Here is a 27,317-nt window from a genome sequence, read left to right as displayed (position 1 = left end):
CCTCCTTAAGTGCCTCATTGGACCCAGCCGACTCGGCAGCCAGGACTCTGGCTTCAGGAGTGGCGATGAGGAGAATACCCTGGCTTCAAGTGTCAGGCCTTCCACCTGAATTACAGCAAACTATATGTGGCAAATTGCCGGTACTTTCTGCTGGTCTGCGCTGCTCTCTTTCTCGGGTAGGTTCCGGGCACTATTGCTTGCTCCTGAACCGGTTCTTAATTACTCCACTAGTGTCATTTGAGAGAGGGGAGTGGAGAGGGAGGGACCTGGGCCCGCCCTCTACTCCACGTCCCAACCAGGGGCCCTGAAATTGTGGTGACACTTGAACTAGCGGTTCCTTCCCTGGGTTACTTCCCTCTCCTACCCTTCAGCTTGTGAAGGGATTCTTGCCTCCCTTCTACACAAGCCTGGTGCCCCTTACCTAGGGTTCTTCTGGACTTCACAATCCACCCAGCACTCCTCCAAACTTTCTATTTCTCTCTTATCAAACTCTTCTCTTCTCCAACTTCTGCAACCTGCACTCTGCTCCAATCAAAACCTCCTCCTTCAACTCCCACACTGTCTGACTGAAGCAGGGGTTTTTATCACATGACTGAAGTGCAGGTGCTCTAATTGGAGTCAGGTGGCTCTAATTGAGTCACGAACTCTAGTTAATCTAAAGCAAACCTTCCTCCCTTGGCAGGGAATAAGGCCCCTGCTAACACTCTCATGCTGCCCTCTGGCCATGCTGTCACATATACAAGACTTGCCCTTTGAAGGCCAAGGCTATTTTCTGAAAAGACTGACCTAGGCTGCGAAGCCTAAAGACAACAGAATAATCATGTGCTCGGGAATGCACATCCGGTACCCAGCGCAGGTCCTTCCACCTCGCCTCACCGCACTTACCCCCACCTAGGCCACGACAGGACTTCAGCAGAAGACGTGGCTGAGGGAATCGCAGGAGCAGTCCGGGCTCCCAGGGGGTCAAAATCAGGGCCCTCCTAACCACCGGCGGGGCCCAAAACGAATTTTGAAGAGACGCCTGAGGACGGTGCACCAGTTGTTTTCCAGGATCCTTTTCCACCCTTTTACAACCACCTCTCCCGTTTCCTTCCTGCGTGGTCCAGCTAACATCGGATCGTTGGGTCCTACGCACGGTGGAATTTGGTTTGTTTCCCCCCACCTTTCCACCCTCCTCCTCGTCCCTCTTCAGGGACCCCTCTCACAAGCAATTCCTCTTACAAGAGGTATGGATGCTCCTCACCATGGGAGCTATAGAGGATGTACCGAAAGACTTGAGGGGCAAGGGTTTTATTCCCGCTACTTCCTAATCCCCAGGCAAAGGGAGGTCTATGACCATCCTAGACCTGCGAGACTCAAACAAGTTCATGATAAAGTTGAAGTTCCGCATGGTATTCCTGGGGACCATTATCCGTCATTGGATCCTAGAGACTGGTATGCCACCCTCGATATGAAGGACACAATATTTCCACATCGCAATTTACCCACCACACAGACGGTCCTCTGTTTTGTGGTCAACTGTCAACATTTTCAATTTATGGTCCTTCCATTCGGCCTTTCTATGGCCCTATGAGTATTCACAAAATGCATGGCCGTAGTCGCCGCCTCCCTCCGTCGTCGTCGAGTGCATGTCTTCCCGTATCTTGAGATTGGCTCATTCAAGGGACCTCCGAGACGCAAGTGAGCCGTCATGTGGGCATCATCAAAGACCTCTTCAGGCGACTAGGCCTGATGATCAATATAGAGAAGTCCACTCTGGTTCCACACAGAGATAGACTTCATTGGGGCAATCTTGGACTCCCATCTCGCCAGAGCTGCCTACACAGCCTCGGTTTCAGGTGATGGTAACAATTATTCAGGGCCTCCAAAACTTCCTGACAACCTCGGCTCGCACTTGTCTCGGCTCCTAGCCACATGGCTGCCTGCATCTTCATGACCAAACACCACCAGACTACGCCTCTGTCCACTTCAAACTTGGCTCACCTCGGTATACCGGCCGGACCGAGACAGCCTGGACATGATCCTCACGATTCCCACGAGCATCCTAGGCTCCCTGGCCTGGTGACTGACTCCCACCCTGGTCTGTGCAGAGAATGCCATTCCACCTACCTCAACCTTCGATGGCCCTAACCAAAGACGCATCATCTCTGGGTTGGGTGCCCACCTCAAGGGTCTCACAACTCAAGGCCTTGGGCTGTTCAAGAACTAACCTTACACATCTGTGCAGGAGCTGAGGCGGTTCGCCTCTACGTGCCAGGTGTTTCGAGAGCGTCTCCAGGCCGTTGTGTCTCAGTGTCATGAACAAGACAACGGCCATGTTCTACATAAACAAGCAGGGTGGAGCATGCTCCTCCCTCCTTTGTCAGAAGCCATTCAGCTCTGGTCTTTTGCATAGCCCACTCGAGCGATCTGGTAGCATCCTTTCTCCCAGGAGTTCAGAACACCCTGGCGGATCACTCAGCAGATCCTTCCTGTCTCACAAGTGGTCAATTCATCCGGACATCATCCATTCTGTTTTCCGGAAGTGGGCTTTCCCCACATAGACCTCTTTCGCCTCTCGTGAGAATCGGAAGTGCCATGTGTTCGCTCCTTCCAGAGTCGGTTCCCGGGTCCCTCTCAGATGCATTCCTGATACCGTGGACGAACTATCTACTCTACACCTTTCCACCGTTCCCGCTGGTCCACAGGTCCTGCTCAAGCTCCGCAGAGACAGGGCCCACCTGATCATGATCGCTCCAGCACGGCCGAGGCAGCACTGGTACACCATGTTGTTCGACCTGTCAGTGCCAACCCAATTCCTCTACCACTCTTACCGGATCTCATAACTCAGGACTACAACAGACTTCACCACCCAGACCTACTGTCTCTTCACCTCACAGCATGGTTGCTGCATGGTTAAGCCAGTCTGAGTTATGTTGCTCTGCCTCGGTACAACACGTTCTCCTGGGTAGTAGAAAACCTTCACTAGGTTGACATATCTGGCCAAGTGGAAGCTTTTCTCTGCTCGTGCGCGTCAGCGTAACGCTGTTTCCATGCAGGTACCAGTTCCTACTGTCCTGGACTACTTCTGGTCCCTGAAACAACACGGCCTAGCGGTTTCATCAATAAAGGTGCATTGCGGCCATCTCTGCCTTTCACCCAGGGAGAGTGTCGGCGGTCTTCTCTCACCCCATTGTTTCGAGGTTCCTCAAGGGCTTGGAACGTTTGTACCCGCAGGTCCGAGTCCCGCCCCGACTTGGGACCTCAATCAAGTTTAGCCAAGTTTATGGGTGCTCCCTTCGAAGCATAGCCACCTGCTCGCTGCTGTACCTGTCCTGGAAGACAGCATTCCTCGTCACCATTACAATCGGCAAGCGAGTCTCAAATTGGGCCCTCACTGCGGACCCCCCGTATACAGTGTTTCTCAAGGACAGGTACAGCTGCGACCACAACCCAGCCTTCTCCCTAAAGTTGTATCAGCCTTCCATGTCAATCAAACAATTCCTTCCGGTCTTCTTCCCAAGGCCACACTCATCGTGCCAGGAACAGCAGCTGCATTTCTAGACATCGTAGGATCTCACCTTTTATAATGAAACAAAGAAAGTCCTTTCGAAAGACGCCCCAATTCTTCGTGCGGTGGCAGACCGAATGAACGGCCTACCTGTCTCCTCCCCAGAGGATTTCATCTTGGGTGACGTCGTGCATCCATGTCTGCTACGACTTGGCTCACGTTCCGACGAGCCACTCACCGCCCATTCTACTAGGCTCAGGCTTCATCTGCTGCCTTCCTGGCCCATGTACCCATTCAGGAGATTGTCATGCAACTACCTAGTCCTCGGTCCACACCTTTGTGTCACATATGCATTGATACAACAGTCCAGAGATGACACGGCATTTGGATCAGCAGTTCTACATTCTGCGACATCTCACTCCGCCACGCCTAGGTAAGGCTTGGGAGTCATCTAATTGGAATTGATATGAGCAAGCACTCGAAGAAGAAAAGACCGTTACTCACCTTTGTGAACTGTTGTTCTTCAAGATGTGTTGCTCATATTCATTAAACCCACCCTCCTTCCCCTCTGTCGAGAGTAGCTGGCAAGAAGGAACTGAAGGCCGTTGGGGCGGCAGGGTATATATTCGGTGCCATAACGGCGCCACTCCGGGGGGCGAGCCAGCCGACCCCACCGAGTGTTTGCTAGGGTAAAAATCTTCCGACGAACGTGCACGCGGCGCGCGCGCACACCTAACTGGAATAGATATGAGCAACACATCTCGAAAGAACAACAGTTACAAAAACAGCAGAGAATCCTGTGGCACCTTATAGACTAACAGACGTTTTGAGCGTGAGCTTTCGTGGGTGAATACCCACTTCGTCAGACGCAGGTAGTGGAAATTTCCAGGGTAGGTATATATATGCTAGCAAGCAAGCTAGAGATAACGAGGTTAGTTCAATCAGGGAGGATGGGACCTGTTCTAGCAGTAGAGGTGGAAAACCAAGGGAGGAGAAACGGTTCTGTAATTGGCAAGCCATTCACAGTCTTTTGTTAGTCCAGAGCTGATGGTGTCAAATGCAGATGAACTGAAGCCTCAGCAGTTTCCTTTTGAAGTCTGGTCCTGAGTTTTTTTTGCTGCACAGGATGGCCACCTTAAGGTCTGCTATAGTGTGGCCAGGGAGGTGAAGTGCTCTCCTACAGGTTTTTGATATTGCCATTCCTGATATCTGATTTGTGTCCTTATCCTTTTCCGTAGTGATGTCCAGTTTGGCCGATTGTATAGACGGGGCATTGCTGGCATACGATGGCATATATTACATTGTGGTGGACGTGCAGGTGATGAACCAGTGATGGTATGGTGATCTGGGTAGGTCTGGATGGCGTCGCTGGTGTAATATGTGGGCAGAGTTGGCATTGAGTTGCTGCATGGATTGGTTCCTGAGCTAGAGTTACTATGTACAGTGTGCAGTTGCTGGTGAGAATACGTTTCAGGTTGGCAGGTTGTCTGTGGAAAGGATTGGCCTGCCACCAAGACCTGTGAAAGTGTGGGATCATTGTCCAGGGGGTTTGTAGATCCCTGATGATGCGTTGGAGGGGTTTTAGCTGGGCTGTATGTGATGGCCAGTGGAGTCCTGTTGGTCTTTTCTTGGGTTTGCAGCTAGGAGGCTACTTGGTAACGTCTGGCTTTTGAATGTTTCCTTATTTCCTCGTGCGGTATTTAGTTTTGAAATGCTTGGTGAGATTTGTAGTGTGGGTCTCTGTCTGAGGTTTAGAACAGATGTGGTTGTACCTCAGTGCTTGGCTGTAGACAAGGATCGTGTGATATTGCCCGGGATGGAGCTGAGGCATGCGTAGCATTAGCAGTCGGTAGGTTTTTGATATAGTGGTGGTTAATGTGACCATCACTTATTTGCACCGTGGTGTCTAGGATGGGACCTTCTGTGTAGAGAAACTGCTGAGCCTTCAGTTCATCTGAAAATTGACACCATCAGCTCTGGACTAAACAAAGACTGTGAATGCTTGCCAATTACAGAACCAGTTTCTCCTCCTTGTTTTCACCACTCTACTGCTAGAATAGGCCCATCCTCCCTGACTGAACTAACCTCGTTATCTCTAGCTTGCTTGCTAGCCATATATATACACCCTGAAATTTCCACTACCTGCGTCTGACAAAGGGGTATTCACCCACGAAAGTCACGCTCCAAAACGTCTGTTAGTCTTTAAGGTGCCACAGGATTCTCTCCCTGCTTTACAGATCCAGACTAACAGTCTACCCTCTGATACTTAACAGTTACAAAAGTGAGTAACCTTTTTTCTCCCAAACTCACCGTCTGGGAATGAGGTAATACTTCCCTTTGCCTCTAGTTAGGCCTTGAAATGGCTGTGTTGCTTGGAATTAATACGATCTGATAGGGCCGCCTTAGGTTTACATGGGCTGGATTAAATCTGGGACATGTCAGGATACTCTAGATTGGGCATCAAAAGGGAAAAAGTTTGCAGTGCATCCGGATGGCTGTGTTTTTTCCCCTTGTCATTGCTGCCAAGAAAGGGAGCCCAAGTTTGCAGCCACTTGGGAAAAGATCTTGATGTCTCCATTCTTATTAGGCTACTGCTAGCCGGAGTAATATGTCTAAATCTCCAAAAAACAGTGAACATAGGCAGCAGCATTTGAAAATCAGAATTGGTTTGCACTATCTGACCCATCTTCTGTCTGTTGCGTGTATACTGTAAACATTCCAGTATGATGAGTTCCCTCAGTAAATTTAATATTTAAACTCTGAGAAGAACTTCCCCTCAGCAATTGAGAGGGAAAGCAAATAACTTGAACTACTGGAGGCTGAGGTTCAAAAACAATCCTGCTATCAAAGAGACTAGATGTCATTTATGCAATATTTTCCCCACTGGTTTAGGAAGCAAGCAAAGCTCTTTAGTCAATCCACTCCCCCTAACTAGAAATAAAGGCTGAGATTTGTAAAAGCAATGCCTAAGGTAAGGTTTCTGAGTGGAATTTTCAGAAGAGCCAGCTGACTTAGAGCAGACAAGTCCCATTGAAAAATCAATAGGATTTTGCCCTCCTAAATCACTCTTAAATCCTACTTGAAAGTCTCTGTAGGTGCCTGAATAAGTGCCGATTTTCAGAATATTGAGTACCCAGAAATACAAATGAACTCAGTGGGTGCTCAGAACTTTTGAAAAGCGGGCCACTTATTTAAGAGAGATTTTTTTTTAATCTTGGCAGATATCTTCTTCACTTTCAAGAAAATCAAAGGCTGAAAAAAATATATTTAATTTTTTTATAGGGTAGACAAAGTTATAGATTACATTAAAACAAACATTTGCAAACAGGGTGCTTAGAAATGAACATCTTCAGTTTGGGCATGGTTGGATGCTTTCAAAACTCTTTACCTTGCCCAGTTCTTTGCTTGCTCCCCAAATATAAAACCTCACCCACTTCTTTGCTTTGACAAAAAGTTAAAGTTGACAGAAACATAAAGAAAAACAGATTAGCGTGCGCTCAAGTGTAAGCCTCGATACAACAAACAACATAGTTTATGTAAAAGCATTTTCTTCCCTAATCCTGCAGATCATGAGGCCTTAATTTTCAAGTTTTGATCGGATGTTTTAGAACAAGAGAGGGGCTCCAGATATGTCCAACGGTATACCAGTGTTTTCACTGTATTTATAAAGAATGACTTTTACATGTTCTATAATAAGGCATATGGGCCTAGGCCCCATGTAATGAAAGTACTGCTATACTTAAATATACTTATTTTATTGAATGGCAAGACTGATGGGTCACAGGCAATCTTACTATGGGAGCTAGAGCACAAAATAAAGCTGCCATTTGAGCAGAATAAATCAGTACATTTCCTTTTCAAAGTAACTTCCCTTGAAGTTGAAAATTAGCTTCTCTGAGTTGGAAATACCCAATGCTCGTAGCCTCTTCAGTCCCAGCATTATGGCAGGTGCTATGACAACAGGCAATAAACTCACAATTTATAAAGGACATCGTCTGTGTCATAACATTTTAGTTGCATTAATACTGATTAGTTATTTGCATTACTATGGTGCATGAGGCCCCTATTGTACTAAGCACTGTACAAATACAGAGGCTTTGTCAAAGATAGAGAAAAATATATTTGAATCATGTTAGCTAATCCCAATTTAAGAAGCACTTAAGCCCTAATGTAGATGAATTTAACACTAAACCAGTTAGTTGGTCATAGGTTCATAGTCGAAAGTGTCCTCTCTGTGAGTTACATAGTAAACTAGCATGAAAACAAAGGAAGTTTTTAAGATATGGGGAACTGAGATTAAATGATTTGTCAAGGGTAACACAGGAATTGCAATAATTAGCCCGATTCTATCCTAGTCATGTCTTAGACCACACGACCATACTTCTCTAAAGGATGGGAGTTACTCAGAGGCAATAGCCAACACAGTAGTCAAAGGATTAGTGAACCAAGTATGGTAGAGCCTATACTCCATCTCACATCCCAAAAATATGAAACATTAACCTCCCTACGATGGGAAATTGTCTGCAGTACAGCAAGGGTCACATTATGTCTTCAGATTTTCACTGGGAAACTCCGTGAGCCATTGGTGGAAACAGAATTTGATGTAAGTTAATTTTTCAGCTGAAGTGGTCTTTGGAGACAAGGTGAAGCAAGCAACGAATGCAGGTAGCATTTTACCTTAAGACCTGGACTCATAAAGTTTTTTTTGTACAAAGAGCAAATGAGGCATTTGGCGGATTCCACGGCTTCAAATATTTAGCCAGCCTGATAAAGCCACCACACTATTGTCACAATTTATCTCTGGTTCTAGTTAATCTAAAGCAAACCTTCCTCCCTTGGCAGGGAATAAGGCCCCCTGCTAACACTCTCATGCTGCCCTCTGGCCATGCTGTATCACATATACAAGACTTGCCCTTTGAAGGCCAAGGGCTATTTTCTGAAAAGACTGACCCTAGGCTGCGAAGCCTAAAGGACAACAGAATAATCATGTGCTCGCTGGGAATGCACATCCCGGTGACCCAGCGCAGGTCCTTCCATCCTCAGCCTCACCGCACTTACCCCCCACCTAGGCCACGACAGGACTTCAGCAGAAGACGTGGCTGAGGGAATCGCAGGAGGCAGTCCGGGCTCCAAGGGGGTCAAAATCAGGGCCCTCCTAACCACCGGCGGGGCCCAAACCGAACTTTTGAAGAGACGCCTGAGGACGGTGCACCAGTTGTTTTCCAGGATCCTTTTCCACCCTTTTACAACCACCTCTCCCGTTTCCTTCCTGCGTGGTCCCAGCTAACATCGGATCGTTGGGTCCTACGCACGGTGGAATTGGGTTTGTTTCCCCCCCACCTTCCCACCCTCCCTCCTCGTCCCTCTTCAGGGACCCCTCTCACAAGCAATTCCTCTTACAAGAGGTATGGATGCTCCTCACCATGGGAGCTATAGAGGATGTACCGAAAGACTTGAGGGGCAAGGGGTTTTATTCCCGCTACTTCCTAATCCCCAAGGCAAAGGGAGGTCTATGACCAATCCTAGACCTGCGAGGACTCAACAAGTTCATGATAAAGTTGAAGTTCCGCATGGTATTCCTGGGGACCATTATCCCGTCATTGGATCCTAGAGACTGGTATGCCACCCTCGATATGAAGGACACATATTTCCACATCGCAATTTACCCACCACACAGACGGTACCTCTGTTTTGTGGTCAACTGTCAACATTTTCAATTTATGGTCCTTCCATTCGGCCTTTCTATGGCCCTATGAGTATTCACAAAATGCATGGCCGTAGTCGCCGCCTCCCTCCGTCGTCGTCGAGTGCATGTCTTCCCGTATCTTGATGATTGGCTCATTCAAGGGACCTCCGAGACGCAAGTGAGCCGTCATGTGGGCATCATCAAAGACCTCTTCAGGCGACTAGGCCTGATGATCAATATAGAGAAGTCCACTCTGGTTCCCACACAGAGATAGACTTCATTGGGGCAATCTTGGACTCCAATCTCGCCAGAGCCTGCCTACCACAGCCTCGGTTTCAGGTGATGGTAACAATTATTCAGGGCCTCCAAAACTTCCTGACAACCTCGGCTCGCACTTGTCTCGGCCTCCTAGGCCACATGGCTGCCTGCATCTTCATGACCAAACACACCAGACTACGCCTCTGTCCACTTCAAACTTGGCTCACCTCGGTATACCGGCCGGACCGAGACAGCCTGGACATGATCCTCACGATTCCCACGAGCATCCTAGGCTCCCTGGCCTGGTGACTGACTCCCACCCTGGTCTGTGCAGAGATGCCATTCCACCTACCTCAACCTTCGATGGCCCTAACCAAAGACGCATCATCTCTGGGTTGGGGTGCCCACCTCAAGGGTCTCCACACTCAAGGCCTTTGGGCTGTTCAAGAACTAACCTTACACATCAATGTGCAGGAGCTGAGGGCGGTTCGCCTCACGTGCCAGGTGTTTCGAGAGCGTCTCCAAGGCCGTTGTGTCTCAGTGTTCATGAACAAGACAACGGCCATGTTCTACATAAACAAGCAGGGTGGAGCATGCTCCTCCCTCCTTTGTCAGGAAGCCATTCAGCTCTGGGTCTTTTGCATAGCCCACTCGAGCGATCTGGTAGCATCCTTTCTCCCAGGAGTTCAGAACACCCTGGCGGATCACCTCAGCAGATCCTTCCTGTCTCACAAGTGGTCAATTCATCCGGACATCATCCATTCTGTTTTCCGGAAGTGGGGCTTTCCCCACATAGACCTCTTCGCCTCTCGTGAGAATCGGAAGTGCCATGTGTTCTGCTCCTTCCAGAGTCGGTTCCCGGGCTCCCTCTCAGATGCATTCCTGATACCGTGGACGAACTATCTACTCTACACCTTTCCACCGTTCCCGCTGGTCCACAGGGTCCTGCTCAAGCTCCGCAGAGACAGGGCCCACCTGATCATGATCGCTCCAGCACGGCCGAGGCAGCACTGGTACACCATGTTGTTCGACCTGTCAGTGGCCAACCCAATTCCTCTACCACTCTAGCCGGATCTCATAACTCAGGACTACAACAGACTTCACCACCCAGACCTACTGTCTCTTCACCTCACAGCATGGTTGCTGCATGGTTAAGCCAGTCTGAGTTATGTTGCTCTGCCTCGGTACAACACGTTCTCCTGGGTAGTAGAAAACCTTCCACTAGGTTGACATATCTGGCCAAGTGGAAGCTTTTCTCCTGCTCGTGCGCTCAGCGTAACGCTGTTTCCATGCAGGTACCAGTTCCTACTGTCCTGGACTACTTCTGGTCCCTGAAACAACACGGCCTAGCGGTTTCATCAATAAAGGTGCATTTGGCGGCCATCTCTGCCTTTCACCCAGGGGAGAGTGGTCGCTCGGTCTTCTCTCACCCCATTGTTTCGAGGTTCCTCAAGGGCTTGGAACGTTTGTACCCGCAGGTCCGAGTCCCGCCCCGACTTGGGACCTCAATCAAGTTCTAGCCAAGTTTATGGGTGCTCCCTTCGAGCCACTAGCCACCTGCTCGCTGCTGTACCTGTCCTGGAAGACAGCATTCCTCGTCACCATTACATAGGCAAGACGAGTCTCCAAACTTTGGGCCCTCACTGCGGACCCCCCGTATACAGTGTTTCACAAGGACAAGGTACAGCTGCGACCACAACCCAGCCTTCCTCCCTAAAGTGGTATCAGCCTTCCATGTCAATCAAGACATCTTCCTTCCGGTCTTCTTCCCAAGGCCACACTCATCGTGCCAGGAACAGCAGCTGCATTTCCTAGACATCCGTAGGACTCTCACCTTTTATAATGAACAAAGAAAGTCCTTTCAAAAGACGCCCCAACTCTTCGTTGCGGTGGCAGACCGAATGAACGGCCTACCTGTCTCCTCCCAGAGGATTTCATCTTGGGTGACGTCGTGCATCCATGTCTGCTACGACTTGGCTCACGTTCCGACGAGCCACCTCACCGCCCATTCTACTAGGGCTCAGGCTTCATCTGCTGCCTTCCTGGCCCATGTACCCATTCAGGAGATATGTCATGCAACTACCTAGTCCTCGGTCCACACCTTTGTGTCACATTATGCATTGATACAACAGTCCAGAGATGACACGGCATTTGGATCAGCAGTTCTACATTCTGCGACATCTCACTCTGACCCCACCGCCTAGGTAAGGCTTGGGAGTCATCTAATTGGAATTGATATGAGCAAGCACTCGAAGAAGAAAAGACCGTTACTCACCTTTGTGAACTGTTGTTCTTCAAGATGTGTTGCTCATATCCATTCCAAACCCACCCTCCTTCCCCTCTGTCGGAAGTAGTAGCTGGCAAGAAGGAACTGAAGGGCCGTTGGGTCGGCGGGGGTATATATCTGGTGCCATAACGGCGCCACTCCGGGGGGCGAGCCAGCCGACCCCACCGAGTGTTTGCTAGGGTAAAAATCTTCCGACGAAACGTGCACGCGGCGCCGCGCGCACACCTAACTGGAATAGATATGAGCAACACATCTCGAAGAACAACAGTTACAAAAACAGCAGAGAATCCTGTGGCACCTTATAGACTAACAGACGTTTTGGAGCGTGAGCTTTCGTGGGTGAATACCCACTTCGTCAGACGCAGGTAGTGGAAATTTCCAGGGTAGGTATATAATGCTAGCAAGCAAGCTAGAGATAACGAGGTTAGTTCAATCAGGGAGGAGGACCTGTTCTAGCAGTAGAAGTGTGGAAAACCAAGGGAGGAGAAACTGGTTCTGTAATTGGCAAGCCATTCACAGTCTTTGTTGAGTCCAAGCTGATGGTGTCAAATTTGCAGATGAACTGAAGCCTCAGCAGTTTCTCTTTGAAGTCTGGTCCTGAGTTTTTTTGCTGCCAGGATGGCCACCTTAAGGTCTGCTATAGTGTGGCCAGGGAGGTTGAAGTGCTCTCCTACAGGTTTTTGTATATTGCCATTCCTGATATCTGATTTGTGCCATTTATCCTTTTCCGTAGTGACTGTCCAGTTTGGCCGATGTATATAGCGGGGGCATTGCTGGCATACGATGGCATATTTACATTGGGTGGACGTGCAGGTGATGAACCAGTGATGGTATGCTGATCTGGTTAGGTCCGTGATGGTCGTCGCTGGTGTAGATATGTGGGCAGAGTTGGCATTAGTGGTTGCTGCATGGATTGGTTCCTGAGCTAAGGTTACTATGTACAGTGTGCAGTTGCTGCTTGAGAAACGTTTCAGGTTGGCAGGTTGTCTGTGGGAAAGGATTGGCCTGCCACCAAGACCTGTGAAAGTGTGGGACATTGTCCAGGATGTGTTGTAGATCCCTGATGATGCGTTGGAGGGGTTTTAGCTGGGCTGTATGTGATGGCCAGTGGAGGTCCTGTTGGTTTCCTTTCTTGGGTGTCTGCAGTAGGAGGCTACTGGGTAACGTCTGGCTCTGTTGATCTGTTTCCTTATTTCTCGTGCGGGGTATTTAGTTTGAGAATGCTTGGTGAGATTTGTAGGTGTTGGTCTCTGTCTGAGGTTTAGAACAATGTGGTTGTACCTCAGTGCTTGGCTGTAGACAATGGATCGTGTGGATGTGCCCGGGATGGAGCTGGAGGCATGAGGTGCATTAGCAGTCGTGTAGGTTTTTTGAATAGGTTGGTGTTAATGTGACCATCACTTATTTGCACCGTGGTGTCTAGAAAGTGGACTTCCTGTGTAGAGAAACTGCTGAGCCTTCAGTTCATCTGCAAATTTGACACCATCAGCTCATGGACTAAACAAAGACTGTGAATGGCTTGCCAATTACAGAACCAGTTTCTCCTCCCTTGGTTTTCACACCTCTACTGCTAGAATAGGGCCCCATCCTCCCTGACTGAACTAACCTCGTTATCTCTAGCTTGCTTGCTAGCATATATATACCAACCCCTGGAAATTTCCACTACCTGCGTCTGACAAAGTGGGTATTCACCCACGAAAGCTCACGCTCCAAAACGTCTGTTAGTCTATAAGGTGCCACAGGATTCTCTCCTGCTTTTACAGATCCAGACTAACACGGCTACCCCTCTGATACTTAACAGTTACAAAAGTGAGTAACCGTCTTATTCTCCCAAACTCACAGTCTGGGAAATGAGGTAATACTTCCCTTTGCCTCTAGTTAGGCCTTGAAATGGCTGTGTGCCTTGGAATAATACAGATCTGATAGGGCCCCTTAGGTTTACATGGGCTGGATTAAATCTGGGACATGTCAGGATACTCTAGATTTGGGCATCAAAAGGGGAAAAAGTTTGCAGTGCATCCGGATGGCTGTGTTTTTCCTCCCTTGTCATTGCTGCCAAGAAAGGGAGCCCAAAGTTGCAGCCACTTGGGAAAAGAGTCTGATGTCTCCATTCTTATTAGGCTACTGCTAGCCCGAGTAGATGTCTAAAATCTCCAACAAAACAGTGAACATAGGCAGCAGCATTTGAAAATCAGAATTGGTTTGCACTATGCTGAGCCCATACCCTTCTGTCTGTATGCAGTATACTGTAACATTCCAGTATGATGAGGTTTCCCTCAGTAAATTTAATATTTAAACTCTGAGAAGAACTTTCCCCTCAGCAATTGAGAGGGAAAGCAAATAATTGAACTACTGGAGGCTGAGGTTCAAAAACAATCCTGCTAGTCAAGAGAGCTAGATGTCATCTTATGCAATATTTTCCCCACTGGTTTAGGAAGCAAGCAAAGCTCTTTAGTCAATCCACTCTCCCCTTAACTAGAAATAAAGGCTGAGATTTGTAAAAGCAGATGCCTAAGGTAAGGTTTCTGGAGTGGAATTTTCAGAAGAGCCCAGCTGACTTAGGAGCACAAGTCCCATTGAAAATCAATAGGATTTGCCCTCCTAAATCACTCTTGAAAATCCTACTTGAAAGTTCTTATTTAGGTGCCTGAATAAGTGGCCTGATTTTCAGAAATATTGAGTACCCAGAAATACAAATGAACTCAGTGGGTGCTCAGAACTTTTGAAAAGCGGGCCACTTATTTAAGAGAGATTTTTTTTTAAATCTTGGCCAGATATTCCTTCTCACTTCAAGAAAATCAAAGGCTGAAAAACTATATTTAATTTTTTTATAGGGTAGACAAAGTATAGATTACATTAAAACCAAACATTTGCCAAACAGGTTTGCTTTAGAAATGAACATCTTCATGTTTGGGCAGGTTGGATTGCTTTCAAAAACTCTTTACCTTGCCCAGTTCTTTGCTGCTCCCAAATATAAACCTCACCCACTTCTTTGCTTTGACAAAAAGTTAAGTTGACAAGAAAACATAAGAAAAACAGATTAGCGTGGCTCAAGTGTAAGCCTCGATACAACAAACACATACGTTTATTGTAAAGCATTTTCTTCCCTAATCCTGCAGATCATGAGCCTAATTTTCAAAGATTTTGATCTGGATGTTTTAGAACAAGAGAGGTGGCTCCAGATATGTCCAACGGTATACCAGTGTTTTCACTGTATTTAATAAAGAATGACTTTTACATGTTCTAAATAAAGCATATGTCCTGGCCCCATGTAATGAAAGTACTGCTATACTTAAATATACTTATTTTATTGAATGCAAGACTGATGGGTCACAGGCAATCTTACTATGGGAGCTAGAGCACAAAATAAAGCTGCCATTGAGCAGAATAAATCAGTACATTTCCTTTTCAAAGTAACTTCCCTTGAAGTTGAAATTAGCTTCTCTGAGTTGGAAATACCCAATGACTCTAGCCTTTCTTCAGTCCCAGCATTCTGGCAGGTGCTATGACAACCAGCAATAAACTCACAATTTATAAAGGACATCTGTCTGTGTCATAACATTTTAGTTGCATTAATACTGAATTAGTATTTGCATTACTATGGTGCATAGAGGGCCCCTATTGTACTAAGCACTGTACAAATACAGAGGCTTTGTCAAGACTAGGAGAAAATATATTTGAAATCATGTTAGCTAATCCCAATTTAAGAAGCACTTAAGCCCTAATGTAGATGGAATTTAACACTAAACCCAAGTTAGTTGGTCATAGGGTCATAGTGAAAGTGTCCTGCTCTGGTGAGTTTACAACGTAAATAGACATGAAAACAAAGGAAGTTTTTAAGATATGGGGAACTGAGATTAAATGATTTGTCCAAGGTTAACCAGGAAATTTGAAATGGAATTAGGCCCAGAGTTCCTGAGTCCTAGTCCAATGTCTTAACCACAAGACCATACTTCTCTAAAGGATGGAGTTACCAGAGGCACTAGCAACAACAGTAGTTCAAAGGAATTAGTGACCAAGTAGTGGTAGAGCCTGATACTCCATCTCACAATCCCAGAAAATATGAAACTATTACCTACCCTACATGGGAAGCTGCTGCAGTACAGTCCAAGGGTCACATTATGTCCTCAGATTCTTCACTGGAAACTCCCTGAGCATATGTGGAAACAGAATTTAGCTGTAAGTAATTTTTCAGCTGAAGTGTCTTTGGGAGCAAAGGTGAAGCAAGCAACGAATGCAGTAGCATTTTTACCTTTACAGACCTGGACTCAAAAAGTTTTTTTGTTACCAAAAGAGCAAATGAGGCATTTGGCGGATTCACACGGGTCAAATATTTGCCAGCCTGATAAAGCCACCACACTATTTGTCACAATGTGACAAATCAGAGTCATGGAACTGGAATCCCAGTGTGGCCACGGATCAGATTTTTTGTGAAATTGCACTGTTAAATGCCAAGCTCTCTATATAATCACATGCTATTGGGGGGTACATCAAGGCATTTCAGAGAAAAGAGACTTGTAAGAATCATGTTTGCCTGCATTGGATCCAATATTTAACACGCTGCATAATGTGCATATTGGGTCAAATTCATCCCTGGTATAACTCCATTGATTTCAACTGAGTTACATCAGGGATGAATTTGCCCCAATATGACTAGGGAAGTAGGGATAGAATGACACCATATTTTTTGGATCTCTCTTTATACTGAATGGTGCTTTTCAGGAATTGTTGAATACTGATTACAAATCCTAATATGGATAGCTACAACTGTGGCAGAGGTCCAGAGGACAAAGGAGTGGCTGCTTGCATATAACACAACTCTGATCACTGCCCATATTTGTTATGTTTTTAATGTTTGTTTAATCATGTAACAGCAACGTTTCCCAGGGTTCTTGTTTCTCTAGGCTAGTTACAAAAAAAAAAAAAGGCAGTTCTTCCCTGAACTTCTCTATTTTCCAGCAGTATCAAATCAAATTCCACCCTTCCTCCTACTGGCACAAGACGCTGACTCTCTGTAAGGTGCTGAAATATAATAAGCACAAATGCCAATAGAATGGAACATTGTTACAAAATAACAGTGTTCTGCTGTAACTTACATGATGTTGAAGATTGAAGAATTAAGCCATTAACCAAACTGAAATAAACCAAAACATTTATTTCCAAAGAAGGAAATGTTCCTGTGATACGCTTCTATTGCAAGGTTATATTTTCAACACAAGGTATTGAATTATTATTTTGTTCAATTATGATATTTTTATGGTTCTAGGGAAGAAAGATGATCTGGTGGTTTGCACTGAATTCAGCTGTGTGCAAAAGGGTCTATCACCTAACTGAAGCCAAGAATACTCAGAAGGGTGGTTAAGTTAGAAAGCCATGGAGTTCCAGACTAGGGAGGCAAGGGTTATCTGACAGGGTCCAGAGGCAGATGGGCCTGTTATGCTCCCAAGAAAACCAGACTGGAATATTTTAAAAGAACAATAAGTTCACTGCTGGGGGACAGTTTGAAAGCTGAATACAGTGAAACCCCACTATAACGTGATGTTTGAGGTCCAAAAACTTCCATCGCGCTAAATGCGGGGTCGTGGTATAGTGGGGTTTCAAACCAGTCAGTTTGTCAGTGGTCCCCAAAGCGGTGCATTGATGTGCGCCGCCTAGTGCCCCTAGTGCTTAGTGCCCAGCAGGGGAGAGACAACTCCGAGGCTGCAGGCGCCAGTGCTCTCTGTCCCTGGCAGGTGCAGGGCCGCGGCTTCTCTCCAGCTTCAAAAGGAACTGTGGCTCCCCGCCTGCCGGGGACAGAGAACTCCGGGGCTGCGGGTGCCGGTGTTCTCTGTCCCTGGCAGGTGCGGGGCCACGGCCTCTTTCCAGCTTCAAGAGGAGCTGCGGCTCCCCACCTACCAGGGACAGAGAACTCCAGGGCTGCAGGCGCTGGTGCTCTCTGTCCCCGGCACGTGTGGGGCCGCGGCTTCTCTCTTGCTTCAAGAGGAGCCGCGGCCCCCCCGCTTGCCGGGAACAGAGAGCACCAGCCCCCGCAGCCCCGGAGTTCTCTGTCCCCGGTACTCACGGGGCTGCAGCTTCTCTCCCCTGCAATGGTGTTGGGGACCAATGGTACTGTACAGTACTGTGAAAACATTTATCTAAGTTATATCTGCCTTAAAGGGGAGCCAACCTATGATCACGTTATATGCAATTTTGTGTTATAGCGGGGCGTGTTATTGCGAGGTTTGACTGTAACTGGAAACTAGGAATTCTCATTGTTTAAAAACTTTTTGGATTTTGTCAATATCTCCTGAAGAAAAGGGTAGGACTTGAGATTTTGGTTGGTTTCCATCCTGTGAAGAGGGCCTATTTTAGATTTATGGTATTGCTTGCTTGAAGAAATTAAATACTGGAGATCTCAGATTGCTTAAACCTGAGACATGGGATCTGAGACTTGTGATTGTGTTGTCCATGGGACTGATGAATACACACTATGAAGACCATCTTTATTGAATTTCCCCTTCCTGGTTTGCTTAGGTTCCTCTGTCACTTATGCCTTGTGTGGCCTTGGTCAATTTAATCTTTCCATCTCTAGTCTCCCTAATGTAATACAGGGATTATTCTTCCTTCTTCCATACAGCTGCTATAAGATTATATACACATGTTGCCAATTCTCATGATTTTGTCATGAGTGTCATGATAATTATTGTTTTCCTCCAGGTCCTGGCATCAAGTGGATACATGATGATTTCAGCATTCATTCTTAAAGAAAAAGTATGTTTCTAGCCCTTGTGGCTATGGAAAAAGCTTCAAAATGTGCACCCTAAAGACTCAAAAAGCAGAAGGCTAATAAAAAGAACACCAAATCTATTATGTTTACATAATCTCATGATTTTAAAGCCAACTTTATGATCTTTGGTGAGCCTGACTCATGGTGTTTGAACATTTGGGGTTGGCAATACTTCATACATTGTTTCTGAGGAGATCAGATTCTATGGTTTGTGGGGCCCATATACATATCAAGAGATTGGATTCCAATAAGGAAGACAAGGATGTGTCATCCCTATTTCTCAAATGATTGCAGTACATGGCCCTGCAGAGGTAGAAGGATGTCCCAGCATGACACACACCCTGGGGGATGCATTGCTTCATTCACAATCCTAGTAATTAAAGGAGCAAAATTAAGTGCTACTTTATAGTCTTTCCTTGTTTGTAAGATCTCTGGTACCTACTCATGACAATATGGTGAATGTGTGTATGTGATGACTGAGTGGGTATAATTACAAAGGGCGTCTCAGTGTGCTGCTTTCATCAGCACACCATGAAGGGGGCAGAAAGCCCAGTGTCACAGGTGAACCGTGTGAACAGGATATTGCCTCATCTCTTTCTCTGCTGCAGATGCTTCTGTCATCTGAAATCCAGCATGAATGTAACAAGGACTTGGCTGGCCCAAGGAAACTGTGTGATTCAGTTAAGGGTAAAGTAGCCTAGGATAGTGGATGGTGTGGATGGAGATTCTGTGAATATGAATGGAATAAGCTGTAAATCCTCTTGGCAGTTCCCCTGCCAGTAAACAATAGAATAGGTCTATCTGTTGCAACTGTGACACTACATCTCATATTCATATCTTCTCAGGTGTTGCTGAAAAAGTTATAATTTGCTGAGTATGGTTATCCTATTTGTGTGCACGTATCACTTTTGTATCTGAAGTTATAAATATTGACTGTGTATCTGTATTTCAAATGTACTTACACTGGGTGACACCCACTAGGAAAAATGCTTCCAGCCTAGACAGCTGGTTGTGAAGGGCCTATTCAGGGTAATGGGCCATTAGGAAAAACAATGAGCCTTAGGACAAGTTTATCCCCCACCCATTGAGCCTTCCTGAGAACACTCCAAACAGCCTGTAAGTAATGGCTGCTATGACTCTGTAAGGGCATGTGACCTGACCACATGATTCTGAACGCCATTTTGGGTACCTGTATTTTTCCACAAACTGATCTGGGAACCAAGTTTGAAACAAAGGGTTCCTGTCATATGGAAAAGCTATATAAGGCAGGGAGTGACATCATTTGTGGTTCTTCACTCCCCCACAACTCAACACCTGAGAGAAGCTCTGAATGAAAACAACTTGGAACAGGAGTGGGGAGCCCAACCTGAAAAGCAAGTGCAGCTTGTGCCTTGAGAATCTGCAAGCCTGCTTGTATCATCAGTCATGGCCAGGAATTGCTAATTCATATCCAATCTTTCTAGTATTTTAGGCTTAGTTTGTGGTTTTGTTTATTTACTAGGTAATCTGCTTTGATCTGTTTGCTATCTCTTATAGTTAAGGCTAAGATTTTGACACAGATATTTTTAGTAAAAGTCACGGACAACTCATGGGCAAAAAAGAAAAATTCATGGAAGCTGTGACCTGTCCATGACTTTTACTAAAAATATCAGGTACAAAATTGGGATCTGTGGGTCCCCACCACCTAAAGCAGGGCAGCTGTTCAGGTCCTAGGAGCTGCCTGCAGCAGCTGAGGGCTGTGGGGTATCCCTGCATCTCCAAGGGTTCCCTGCTGCCCATAGGTGCTGGGAGTTGGGGGTACTCCTGGCTTCCATGTCAGCTGGGAGCTGTGGGGTACCCCCACTGTCTGCAGCTCCAGGGGCCCATGGGGCCAGGAGATTGAGGGTTCCCTGCCAGCCATGGGGGCTGGGAGCTGAGGGGTGCCCCCCCACCCACAAGGTGGGGAGCTGTGGGGTACCCCTGCCACCCACACCTCTAGCGGCCGTGGTGGCCAGAAGCTATAGGGTACCCCTGCTGCCCACAGCTCCAGGCGCCTGCCATGGCCATGAGCTCGGGGTTTACCCTGCTGCAGCTCAGAGCTCGGAGGTTCCCTACTACCCTTGGGTGGCTGGGAGCTAGGGGGTTCCCTGCCACCTGCAGCAGCTGAGAGCTGCAGGGGCTGCCAAAGGTGACGGGGTTACCCCGCAGTTACCAGCCCCCACGGGCGGCAAGAGACCCTGCAACTCCACATCCCTGAAGTCATGGAGGTCACTGGAAATCACCAATTCTGTGACTTCCATGACCTCTGTGACTTATCATAACCTTACTTACAATCACTTACAGTTAATAAACTTATTTTTTGCTTTATCTATTTTGCTTTATCTTATTTTTGCTTTATCCAGTGTACCTTTGAGTGAAGTGTTTGGGGGGAAATCTCAGCTTAGTTAACACAGGTTTGCTGTATATTCCTCTCCACAGTGAGGGAGAGACAAACTGAGTAATACATTCATACTGGTCAGGATTTTGACCAGGGCAGGATGGTACAATGCTGGGGTCTTAGGCTGGGAAACTGGAGGTTATTTTGGCTGCAGCCTCTCTATTGTTGGTTCATAGAGTGGCTGGCCAAAGCCTGCAAGCAACTCCAGCTGAGTGTGTCCCTGCCTGTGTGAATGCTGGTGGAAGTGTAGAACCGGGAGCAGTCTACACTTTGTCACAGCAGCACATTGTGAGAGGGAGCCCAGGCTGGTGAGTCAGAGGTGGTACCTTGGTGGTACCCCAGTTCCAGGTGGCATCCTGGGTGGAACCCGTCCCAGCTACCTTCTGTGGGCTGCATTCTGGGCGACTCTGAGAGTGCTGGGGGTTGGGAATGTGAAAGTGGCACCCTCCCTTGGCTCTGTCAGAATCCCTATCACTTCTATGGAGCAGGAGTATCCTGTGCCCTTTGAAACAGCGTAGCAATAGGTCCTCTCCACCTGTCAGCCAGGGACTGTGGGAGGAATCAGAGCCTTAATTTGAAATCCATGATACTGCATGCTCCTGTGTTTTTGCTATAAAAAATAACCTGGAGTGGTGGGTTTTTTAATTCTAATGGATCAAATGTGGACCTAGCCTGCATAATGGTTGTCTTTTTAAATGAGGACAATTCTCTTCTGACTCTAGGAAACATTCCAGAATCAAGCTATGAAGTTGCCTACACAATAGTACAGTGTCTTGCTCCAGATTTATAATTTGAGAAGCAAATTGTGTTCAGACAGAATAGGAGTTGAACAATGACGTTTCTAATCCTGATCTTACTAACAGAGATGTGATCCAGGATCCTATTATATGAACTGTACCAACAAACATCGATAAAGTTAATTTTCAAAAGGCTTTTCTGTCACACACGTAGGACACAAAGTTAAAATATCGAGTCAAATACAAAGGTGCCCCAATATAGACTTACTCATGGCCTTTATAAGACTCCCTATGAGGGCTGTATTGACCACATGAAGTTCAAGGTTATTCCATTAAAAGACTTGAGGATGGTTAACTATGGTATTTTTTCCTCTAATTTTTAATGCTGATTCAAAAGGAGTCACTTTATGACACCATATCATTTGACAATAGTAAAGAAGCACTGAGCCACTTTCTTCTAATACTGAACAAGGACCTAGCTTCCTGCTGTGGATTTGAAGAAACTGTACCATATCCTCACACTAAACTTTTGGCCTCAATGATATCTTGTGGCAATGAACTCCCCAGGTTAATAATGCGCTGTGAAGAAAAACTTTCCTTTTATTAGTTTTGAATTTGTTGCCTTTCCGTTTCATATCATGTCCCTTTGCTTTTATAATGTGAGACAGGATAAATAGGAATTTCGTGTTCACCTTCTCTACACTAATCATTATTTTTGTAGATTTTTGTAGTCTTATTCATCTCCTCCCTAACCTTGAGTCCCAGTGTTCAGTCTCTTCTCCAAAAGAAGTCTTCTCATGCTACTAATTGCTCTTCACCTGTATCTGAACTTTTGATAATGAATAGCTAGGACAGTAACAGATGCTACACTTTCTAGCTGATGTGTGGCGGTTCAGTCACATAGGCTGTGTTGACTTTGGGAGTCACCTGGCTTAATCCCTATCAACTGCTTTAACTGACTATTTAGATGAATGTGATTGCAAAATGTGTATTTGTTTCTTTTTTTTTTTTCTTCCTTGATGGTACTGACTGTTCTGTAACCCCACCAGTAGCAAGATAGCCTATTAAACCTGGTTTCCATTAACAGACCTCTTACTTAAAATGCCCTTCATCCCATCTAGTACTATGCTGTGACCCCTGTTTCATGCTGCACTAAGGACCCCTTCATAGTGCTGAAAGACATTCCAGAAAGGCTAACCTACCCTTAACCTAACCTTCTACCAAAGTGTAGCAATCTGTTACCCAACAAGGTAACAAAAAACTTAAAACCAAGCCCTACTTAAAAGTAATCAATCTTTTGCTAACTAATGTATGCTAATAGACTTCATCTTACAACATATAATTTCTCTCTTGCCTGTGCCTCTTAGTTTGTCTGCCTCTCTTGGTTATTGGCCTAATGACTGAATGCTTTGATTTAGTCATCATTCAGGAGCCAGTACCGCTATCCTTCATGCAGACAAGACTCTCATGGAGAATTTTGCAGGGGTTAGTACTGCAGGAGCTGTACTCACTGTACCTCTGCACTGCCATTCTCTCTCATTTACTGTATTCATTCTCATGTCTTGGATGATCTGATTCTGTAAAGTATTGTTGGGCGCACTTTGAATGGAAAGTGCTGCACAAATAAAGCTGTGCTATTTCACATAGCAAGTACCTAACCAATGAAACAAAACCAAGGCAAATATTTATTTTATCTCAACAACCTGGGAAGAGTTACTTTGCAACAGTTTCAGTAAATGAATTCTTTCCTTCCATCTCCAACACAAGAAAAGGCCCAGGGCCCAGCTCTTTGTTCCTCTGCTCCTGTCCTTAGGGCAGGGACAGAGCAGAGAGTGAGGAAAAGTAGACTTAAGCCATATTTGTGTGCCCTGTGTTTTTGAGGTTGTTCAGTGACTTGTATTTATTGGCACAAAGCTCCCAGTGTGAGCTAGAGTAGTTACAGGGTGGCTGACACTTATGCTCTACTCCCCATGGGTCCTGGGAAGAAGAGGACAGCTGTAGTGCAGTGTGTTCTGGCTCACCTCTTCCCTCCTTCCCTCTCTCCCTTTCATCTACCCCCATTATATTTCCTACACCAAGTGCGAAGAGCAAGGTTGGCATAGATTCCTTATGCTAACTGGGCAGGTCCCATGTGCAAGATGTTCTTCTCAGCAGACCATTTTCACCTGCTGCCAGAGCAGCATAAAAGGGCTTTAATGTAACAGAATTTAGCCCATTTTTCATAGAATCATAATAGTTAGAGATGGAAAATTCTGACTGTCCAGACCATCTCCCTGCCAGTGCTGGATTGCTCCCCATGGTCCATTTTCTAGTGTCTTGTGCAGTCTAATATGTTTAACAGATACAGTAAGTGCCAATACTTTCCCACCACCATTAGCAAATGGTCTACTCTGGTCTCACAGTTGTACTCAAGGGCTCTGCTTCAACCAAGTATTTCTCAGGTTTTCTGTCAGTCACTTCACAGCTGTTAAAAGGAAACTATATTAAGGGCATAGATCAGGGATAGGCAGCCTGTGGCACATGGCCTGCCAGGGTAAGCACCCCGGTGGGCCGGGCCAGTTTGTTTACCTGCTGCATACACAAGTTCAGCCAATCGTGGCTCCCATTGGCTGCGGTTTGCCGCTCCAGGCCAATGGGGGCTGCAGGAAGCGGCGGCCAGTACATACCTTGTCTCGCACCACTTTCCGCAGCCTCCATTGGCCTGAAGCGGCAAACCGTGGCTAGTGGGAGTCGCAATCGGCTGAACCTGTGGACTTGGCAGGTAAACAAACTGGCCCGGCCCACCAGGGGGCTTACCCTGGTGAGTCGTATGCCAAAGGTTGCCGATCCCTTGCATAGAGTATCTGATCTTAGAACATCTAAAAGTTTAGTGGAATAAAGCTGTTTTGGGAGAATATTTGTTGGAACTGTGGAAAATCTAAAATGATATCTAATAAACACACTCTCTGATTGGATTCTAGGGTAAACAAGTTCTGGGATTATAAGAAAATAGATCAAATATGGCTTTGGAAATTGACATTCCCAGCAACCCAAAATGCTTGTTAGTAGGAGATTTTTGAGAATTTGGGGTCTCAATAGATGGAGGTGGGGGTAATCCTTTAAAACTAATAATGCTTTGAAAGAGGCTCATGCTACAAAAATAAAAGCCAAGAAAAAGCTTTAACTTTGTAAATTATTGCATGAAATCAGGTAATGACTCAAATATAGGAATAATTACTTTTGTTTTTAATGTCAACCTAGATCAGGGGTCGGCAACCTACGGCACACGTGCCAAACACGGCAGCACACGAGTCGATTTTGAGTGGCACGCTGCTGCCTGCCGCTGTCCCAGCCCCCAGCCTAACTCAGCTCCCCCACCCACTGCTCTCCCCTGCGGGGGCAGGAGACAGAAGCTTGATTCTGCGGCAGCCAAGCTTCCCCCTCCCCTGCTTCTTTCCCCAGCATGGTGCTTTCCTGCCTCGCCCCCTCTCCTTCCCTGAGCCAATCAGTTGATGGCCCCTGCGAGTGGGAGGGGGAAGAGTGGCAGCGTGCACACAGCTCCTTACAGGGCAGGGGGCTGGAAGCACCACTATGGGCAGAGCACCTCAGCCCTCTGCCCTGACCCCCCACACACACAGTCAGCCTTCTGCCCTGCGCCCCCCACCCCAATACACATCCAGCCTTCTGCCCTGCATCCCCACAGCTCCATCCATCTGCCCTGAAGCCCCGCACACACCCAGTCTTCTTCCCTGCACCCCCACACACCCCCAGCCCTCTGCCCTGACCCTTGAACCCCCCCACACACACTCAGTCTTCTGCCCTGCACACCCCCATGCCCCCAGCCCTCTGAACCCCCGCCCCCAGGTCTGGGGTCCTGGGGTCCCAGCCGCAGGCTCTGCTCGCCCTAGGTGAACAGAACCCCAGGCTGGCAGCGAGCTGAGCAGGCTGGCAGCGTAAGATCAGCATTTTAATTTAATTTTAAGTGAAGCTTCTTAAACATTTTGAAAAGCTTGTTTACTTTACATACAATAGTTTAGTTATATAATATAGACTTATAGAAAGAGACCTTCTAAAATGTTAAAATGTTTTACCGGCATGCGAAACCTTAAAGTGAATAAATGAAGACTCAGCACACCACTTCTGAAAGGTTGCTGACCCCTGACCTAGATGGTGAGGGGGCAAATGGACACCTTTTACTGTCTGTACCTCTCTTCCTTTAGTTTGGAAATCTAAAATCAGAACAAAAATCTATTCTAAAGAATGATTATGTGAATTGATCTGATTCTTGCTTAGACTTTAAGGTGACCTGATTAAAGTTTTCAGAATGAAAGGGACCAATAAAACTGATTATTTTGTCACACTAGTAAAGAGTTTAAAAAGTATTGACTGAAACGTTCAGAACCACTTTCTGGATGCCAAAGTCCCATTAATTTTAATGCAAGTTGGGTGTCCAAATATCTAAGGCAGTTTTGAAAATCTCCACCAATATCTACAAATTAGGTTCAAACAAGGAACTCATGAAGAACAATTCCACACGAAGGGTAATAAATATACAGAATAAGGTTGCAGAACTGCTTAACAAACAGTATAAATGCTATAAAGAGAGCCCTGTGCATCAGTTTTGAAATGTCTAGTAGGACTCCTGAAAACCCAAGTTTAAATCTTGTCAGAGACAACTCAGTTCTGCGTCCTCCCTGGGTAGATAAACTCACACCCATGAAGCTTATAGCTTGGAGGACTTTCAAAAGAGACTTTATAAAGAGTACTTCAAATATAACAGTTCAGGTCTGTCCCTGAAGCCATTAGCCAAAATTCCCCTTCTCTCACTGGCATGCAGTTTGTTAGTCTTGTTCCCCATCCACTACTGCTGACTGCAAATGCTTACGTAAGGGGCACAGGCCCAGACCCTCAAAGGTATTCAGGTATCTAACTCCCATTGATTTCAACTGAGAGTCAGATTCCTGAATACCTTTGAGGATCTGAGCCAGAATGCTTACGTCCATGAATGGTCATACTGACTTACCTTGGTAGTGGTTGCAGCATCTGACCCCTAGTTAATGTAAAGCTCTTTGGAGTCCTTCAAGCACTAATAAATACAAAGTATATTAAAACTAATGAGTCTAAGAGTTACCCTCATTCTTTTGTGGAGAAGGGAGGGGTTTAAGGTTTAAGTAAAAAGGCAGGTGGAATTAATAGCACCCTTAAAAGAACAGGCATGTTGGGTAGGATGGTGGTCTCTGCCTGTTCCTTAAATATTATATGTCCTTAATAAGAAAGCACTTACTTGAATATTAGGTGATGGGGTATCACATAGGCCATTTTTGCTTATTATTTTCCTATAAAGAAGTTAACCATTCTGGCCACACGTGTTTAGTTTGGCAGCTGAAGGTACCCAAGGTTTAAAGTATACTTGTTCTGCAGTTATAATCCAAGCCTGGCCTCCCTCTTTCACTGTTGTCTGCTGCAAATGAAGCTACAAAATTGGTGTTAATTTAGTCTACTGTTGACCTCTTTAGATCACCCCACCCATTGGAGTCACACACCATTTTGCATAATTTGCTTGCATTTCAAATACTAGGCCATCTTCTCAAGATATGTGCATACTGCCCTCTACTGGAAAGAAGAGGCAATCCATTGTAGTCCTTGGCTTTAAAAAGTGTGCACTGTCCTGAAAACTGTATGATGATGGCTTATAATG

This window comes from Chelonoidis abingdonii, chromosome 1, assembly GCF_003597395.2.
Source record: "Chelonoidis abingdonii isolate Lonesome George chromosome 1, CheloAbing_2.0, whole genome shotgun sequence".
Lineage (NCBI taxonomy): Eukaryota > Metazoa > Chordata > Testudines > Testudinidae > Chelonoidis > Chelonoidis abingdonii.
Note: the sequence above shows the minus strand (reverse complement) of the source record.